This window comes from Capsicum annuum, chromosome 12 (genome assembly GCF_002878395.1).
Source record: "Capsicum annuum cultivar UCD-10X-F1 chromosome 12, UCD10Xv1.1, whole genome shotgun sequence".
Taxonomy (NCBI): domain Eukaryota; kingdom Viridiplantae; phylum Streptophyta; class Magnoliopsida; order Solanales; family Solanaceae; genus Capsicum; species Capsicum annuum.
Window position 1 is genome coordinate 21,504,766 of NC_061122.1, and position 6,037 is coordinate 21,510,802.

The window sequence follows — 6,037 nt, forward strand, 5'->3', positions numbered from 1 at the left end:
ACAATGTTATTGAAACGAAAGTACAAAAAAAAAAAAAAAAATTATAGCTTTAATTAATTTTTAAAACTTGAAATACCCACGTCATTACAAACTTATTTGTTACTCTTAATTGTATGTCCCAAAAAAAAATTTATTTATGTTTGATGAAAATCGAATTGGATCTTACAAAACCTAAAATATTCATCAATTGCTATTTTTGAACATTTGTTTCCTTGGTACCTATATTTTTTGGACTGTTTTTTCGTCTTGAATATTCACCAATTGCTATTTTTGGACATTTGTTTCCTTAGTGTCTATATCTTTTGGACTATTTTTTTTATTTTCTTGAATCAAGTATCTATTAGAAATAGCTATTTTATTTCATTTTTGAGGTAAGGTTATGAACTATGTATGCTTATCTTCTCCAGATTTTACTTTGTGAAATATACTAAACATGTTGTTGTTGGATATTTGTTTTACTCCATTTATTTATGCATTTTCATTATATAAAAATAATTGTTAGCCTTTATTTGTCTATCTTGAAAATCAAGAGAAAATTTATCTATTTGTTTCTGCTATTAAATACTATATTTGTTTCTCTATAATTACATGACTCGTAAATAATAGAGAAATATAGTAAAAACTTTATCTTTCTATTTATTGTTTCTTAAAGAAATACTAAGTCAAATATGAATAAGTAAAAATAGCAAATAAATTTTATTTTGTTGTAAATAAATATTCTGAAAGATGCTAAAATGAAAAGGGAGAGGAGAGAGATCTATATAAGACTTTGTTTCTTTTTTCTTCTTCTTGATGTGTATTTACAATGTACAGTGGAGTGTCTTTTATAGGCAAATATTATGTGGAAAAAGTGTACTATGTGAAAATATATTCACAAAATTATACACCCTACAATACTATGTGTAATAGATGTAGTATGTGAAATATGAGTATTATGTGAACATCCATAAATAATTTATTTACAATACTCCCCCTTTGATGTTCATGTAAAAGAAAAATTCTAAAAGAAATAAGATGTACATAGTGGTTTGTAATACGCCTTGCTTGCTACCTCATTAAAAATCTTACCAAGAAAATCCAGTGGGACAAAATCTTGGTTAAGGAAAAAAGAGTGCAGCGCATATGTACTCCCCTTGATAAAAACATCACTTAATATCTAGGAGTCAATGTATCCCAATCTTGTGTCTCAACTTCTCAAAGGTTGATGTTGGCAATGTTTTAGTGAACATATCTACTATGTTATCGCTTGAACAAACTTGTTGAACATCTATTTCATCCCCCTTTTGAAGATCATGAGTAAAGAATAATTTTGGTGAAATGTGTTTTGTTTTGTCTTCTTTGATGTATTCTCCTCTTAATTGAGTTATGCATGCAGTGCTGTCTTCATACAATATTGTTGGAATATTCTTCTTCAAAGTAAGGCCACATATTTCCTGAATATGTTGAGTTATTGACCTCAACCAGACACATTCTCGACTTGCTTCATGAATGACTATTATCTTTGCGTGATTTGAAGATGTAGCAATCATGATTTGTTTTGTTGAACGCCATGATATAGTTGTACCTCCACATATAAACAAATAACCTATCTGAGATCGACCTTTGTGTGGGTTAGACAAATATCCTGCATCTGCATAACCAATTAATTGTGAATCAGACTCATTTGAATAAAATAGTCTCATATCAATAGTTCCTCGGAGGTATCTGAATATATGCTTAATACCATTCCAATGTCTTCGTATTGGGGAAGAACTAAATCTTGCTAATAAATTTACAGCAAAAGATATATCTGGTCGTGAATTACTAGCAAGATACATTAATACCCCAATTACACTAAGATATGGTATTTTAGCATCAAAAAGTTCTTCATTATTTTCATGAGGTCGAAATGAATTTTTATTAATATCTAGTGATCGCACAACCATCGGGGTACTTAATGAATGTGCTTTATCCATATAAAATCTCTTTAAAATATTTTCAGTATATGTAGATTGGTGGACAAATATTCCATTTGTAAAATGTTTAATTTGTAGACCAAGACAAAATTGTCTTTCCAAGGTCTTTTATTTCAAATTCCTTTTTCAAATATTCTACTGTCTTTGAAAGCTCTTCAGGAGTTCCAATGATATTCAAATCATAAACATATACAGCTATTATGACAAATTCAGATCCAGACCTTTTAATAAAGACACAAGGACAGATTGGGTCATTTTCATACCCTTCTTTAAATAGGTATTCGCTAAGGCGATTATACCATATGCATCCTGATTGTTTTGATCTGTATAAGGATTTCTGAATCTTGATTGAACAATTTTCTCGAGAAGTTTTATACGCATCAGGCATTTTGAATCCTTCGAGAATTTTCATATAAATATCACTGTCTAATGAGTCATATAAGTAGGCTGTGACAACGTTCAAAAGATACATATCAAGTTTTTCATGAACTGTCAAATTAATAAGATACCTGAAGGTGATTGCATCCACTACCGGAGAATATGTCTCCATATAATTAATGTCAGGTCTTTGCGAAAATTCTTGTGCCACAAGTCATGCTTTAATCTTACGACTTTATTTTTCTCATTTTGTTTTCGCACAAAAACTCATTTGTACCCCACTGGATTTATACCTTCAGGTGTTTGGACTATAGGTCCAAAAACTTCGCATTTTTCAAGCGAAGCCAATTCAATTTTAATTACATCTTTTCATTATGGCCAATCATTTCTCTGTCTACATTCTTCGACAAATTTTGATTCAACATCCTCATCTTGTTGCATTATTTCATTAGCAATATTATAAGCAAAAATATTATCGATAATTAAATCATTTCGATTTCATATTTTTCTCGATGAGACATAACTGACAGAGATCTCTTTATTTTCATTATTTTCAGGTACCTGAACCTCTTCTGAGGTTTCATCAATTATTATGTCTTGCTGCTCTTCATGATTAGTTTCCTCCATATTATGATTATTTTGATCATTTACTCCTCTCTTTTTTCGAGAATTTTTATCTTTAGAATTGATTGGTCTACCACGTTTTAAGTGTGGTTTAGACTCATTTGCACTACTCAATTGTTCTATCGGGACATCAACTCGAATATGAGCATTAGTGGCTGGAATGTGAGATTTTGTAATTCTTGATAGGTCAGTGAATGCATCTGGCAGTTGATTTGCAATGTTTTGCAAATGAATTATCCTTTGAACTTCTAGTTCACATTTATTTATACGAGGATCTAAGTGAGATAATGATAATGTATTCCAGTCTATCTCCTTTTCCAACTGCTTATTTTCTCCCCCTAATGTTGGATATATTGTTTCATCAAAATGACAATCAGCAAATCTTGTCGTAAATAAATCTCCAGTCATAGGTTTTAAATATTTTATAATAGAAGGAGATTCATATCCAACATATATTCCCAATCTTCTTTGAGGACCCATTTATGTGCGTTGCGGTGGAGCAATTGGAACTATATCGCACATCCAAAAACTCTTAGATGGAAAATATTTGGTTCTTGACCAAAAACTAACTGTAATGGGGAGACTTTATGATAACTTGTGGGCCTTATCCGCACAAGAGTTGTTGCATGCAAAATAGCATGACCCCATATCGAAATGAAAAGTTTTGTTCTCATAAGCACTGGTCTAGCGATTAATTGGAGATGTTTAATCAATGATTTTGCTAGACCATTTTGAGTATGAACATGGGCAACCGGTTGTTCAACTGTCATTCCAGTTGATATACAATAATCATTAAAAGTCTGGGATGTAAATTCACCCGCATTATCAAGACTAATTGTCTTTATTGTATAATCTGGAAATTATGCTCTTAACTTTATTATTTGAGCAAGTAATCTCGCAAATGCAAAATTACGAGTTGATAATAAGCACACATGTGACCATTTTGTAGATGCATCTATTAAAACCATATAATACTTAAATGGTCCACATAGAGGGTGAATGGGCCCACATATATCACCCTGTATACATTTTAGAAATACAGGGGATTCAATTCCCACTTTCATTATTGATGGCCTATAATTAATTTGCCTAGAGAACATGCAGCACAAGAGAATTCTTTAAATTGAAGAATCTTCTGGTTCTTCAATCAGTGTCCATATGAATTCTCAATTATTTTGCGCATCATATTAGAACCGGGATGGCCTAACCAGTCATGCCAAATAATAAAACTGTTTGAATCAGTAAACTTTTGATTTACTATGGCATGTGTTTCAACGGTGCTAATACTTGTGTAGTATAAGCTGGAAGAATTTTTCAAGTATATATTTATTACCCGACATTATTGTAGTAATATAAAGATATTCAATTTTTCCATCATTTGTAGTCTCAATATGATAGCCATTTTAGCGAATGTCTTTGAAACTTAATGAGTTTCTTTGAGACTTACTACAATATAATGCTTCATCAATCATCAAATTTGTTCCTCCGGGAAGTAATAAGTTAGCTTTTTCGGAGCCTTCAATTAATCTTGTACTACCAAATATAATATTAACATTGGCTTCTTTCATCACCAAATAAGAGAAATATTTCTTATCTTTTAGAATAGTATGTGTGGTAGCACTATCTATAAGACATATATCATCATAACTTATTTTGAATCCAATTGATGATTGGGGAATTTCCATATTTTTCAAATAAAAGAAATATATTATTATAAATTTGAAAAACTAACATACGAAATGAAGAAATTAGAAATACATGGTACTTTAATAAACAGAAAAACATAATTGCAAGCAAAATAAAATAATAACTTTCTTTATAATTTATTCTCAACTAAGGTGATCAGTTCTTCAATCAATGTCCTCATAGAAATCTTCAGCTTTCAAATGGGTAATATCTGAGAGGCCCTTAAAGTTATCATCATTGTAAGCAAGATTTGCCTCAACATCATCATATGTATTTGATGGAGCTACTTCATTATCATCACCTCGAAAGGTCAAGTGTACTTCCACGTCATTTTTTTCTTTTAAGAGAAGCTTGATAAAGTTTGACAAAATGATCAGGCGTACGACAAACACGTGCCCAATGACCTTCATACCGCATCGGTGACAAATATTAACTTTACCCTTTGAAGGATTATTTTGAGAATTTTTATTATTCTCTTGTTTATTTCCACCATTATGATGATAATTATTTCGTCCTCTGCCACGTCCACGACCATGACCTCGACCACGACCGCGATAATAATTTTGTCTTATTTAAGGCTGATTATGTGCCGCTACAACATTCGCTTCAGGGAATGGAGCAGATCCAGTGGGACGAACTTCATGATTTTTCATTAACAAAGTATTATTCTGCTCTGCCACAAGTAGGCATGTAATCAATTCTGAATATTTCTTAAATCCTTTTTCACAGTATTGTTGTTGTAACAATACATTAGAAGTATGAAAAGTGAAAAAAGTTTTCTCTAGTAAGTCTTCATCAGTGATGGTTTCTCCGCATAATCTTAATATTGAACTTACTTTATGAATAACAGAATTATACTCAACCACAGTTTTAAAATCTTGAAATCGAAGGTGTATTCAGTCATATTTAGCTTTTGGTAACACTGTCAATTTTAGATGGTGATATCGATCCTTCAAGTTGGTCCACAATTCGAGTGGATCTTTCATAGTTAAATATTCAGTTTTTAATCCTTCGTGGAGGTGATGGCGAAGAAAAATCATGGCTTTCGCGTTATCTTGACAGGATGCGTTATTTTCTTGTTTGATAGTATCCCTAAGACCTCTAGCGTCAAGGTGAATTTCAGCATCAAGGACCCATGATAAATAATTCTTTCCGGTAATGTCCAGTGTCACTCAAGTTTTGATAAATTTGACATATTGAAACTATCATAAAAAGATTAATAAGTTAGATATAATGATATTTTCAAAATAAGATAACCATCTCAAATAAATTTAAATAGAATCATATATTGTTAATAGATTATTATCAAAAGGTTGTTTCCTTTTGCAATTTATATTTGTGTGTGTATGTGTAGAGTCTGGAAATAAATAGTTACATAATAAATACGTACCTTA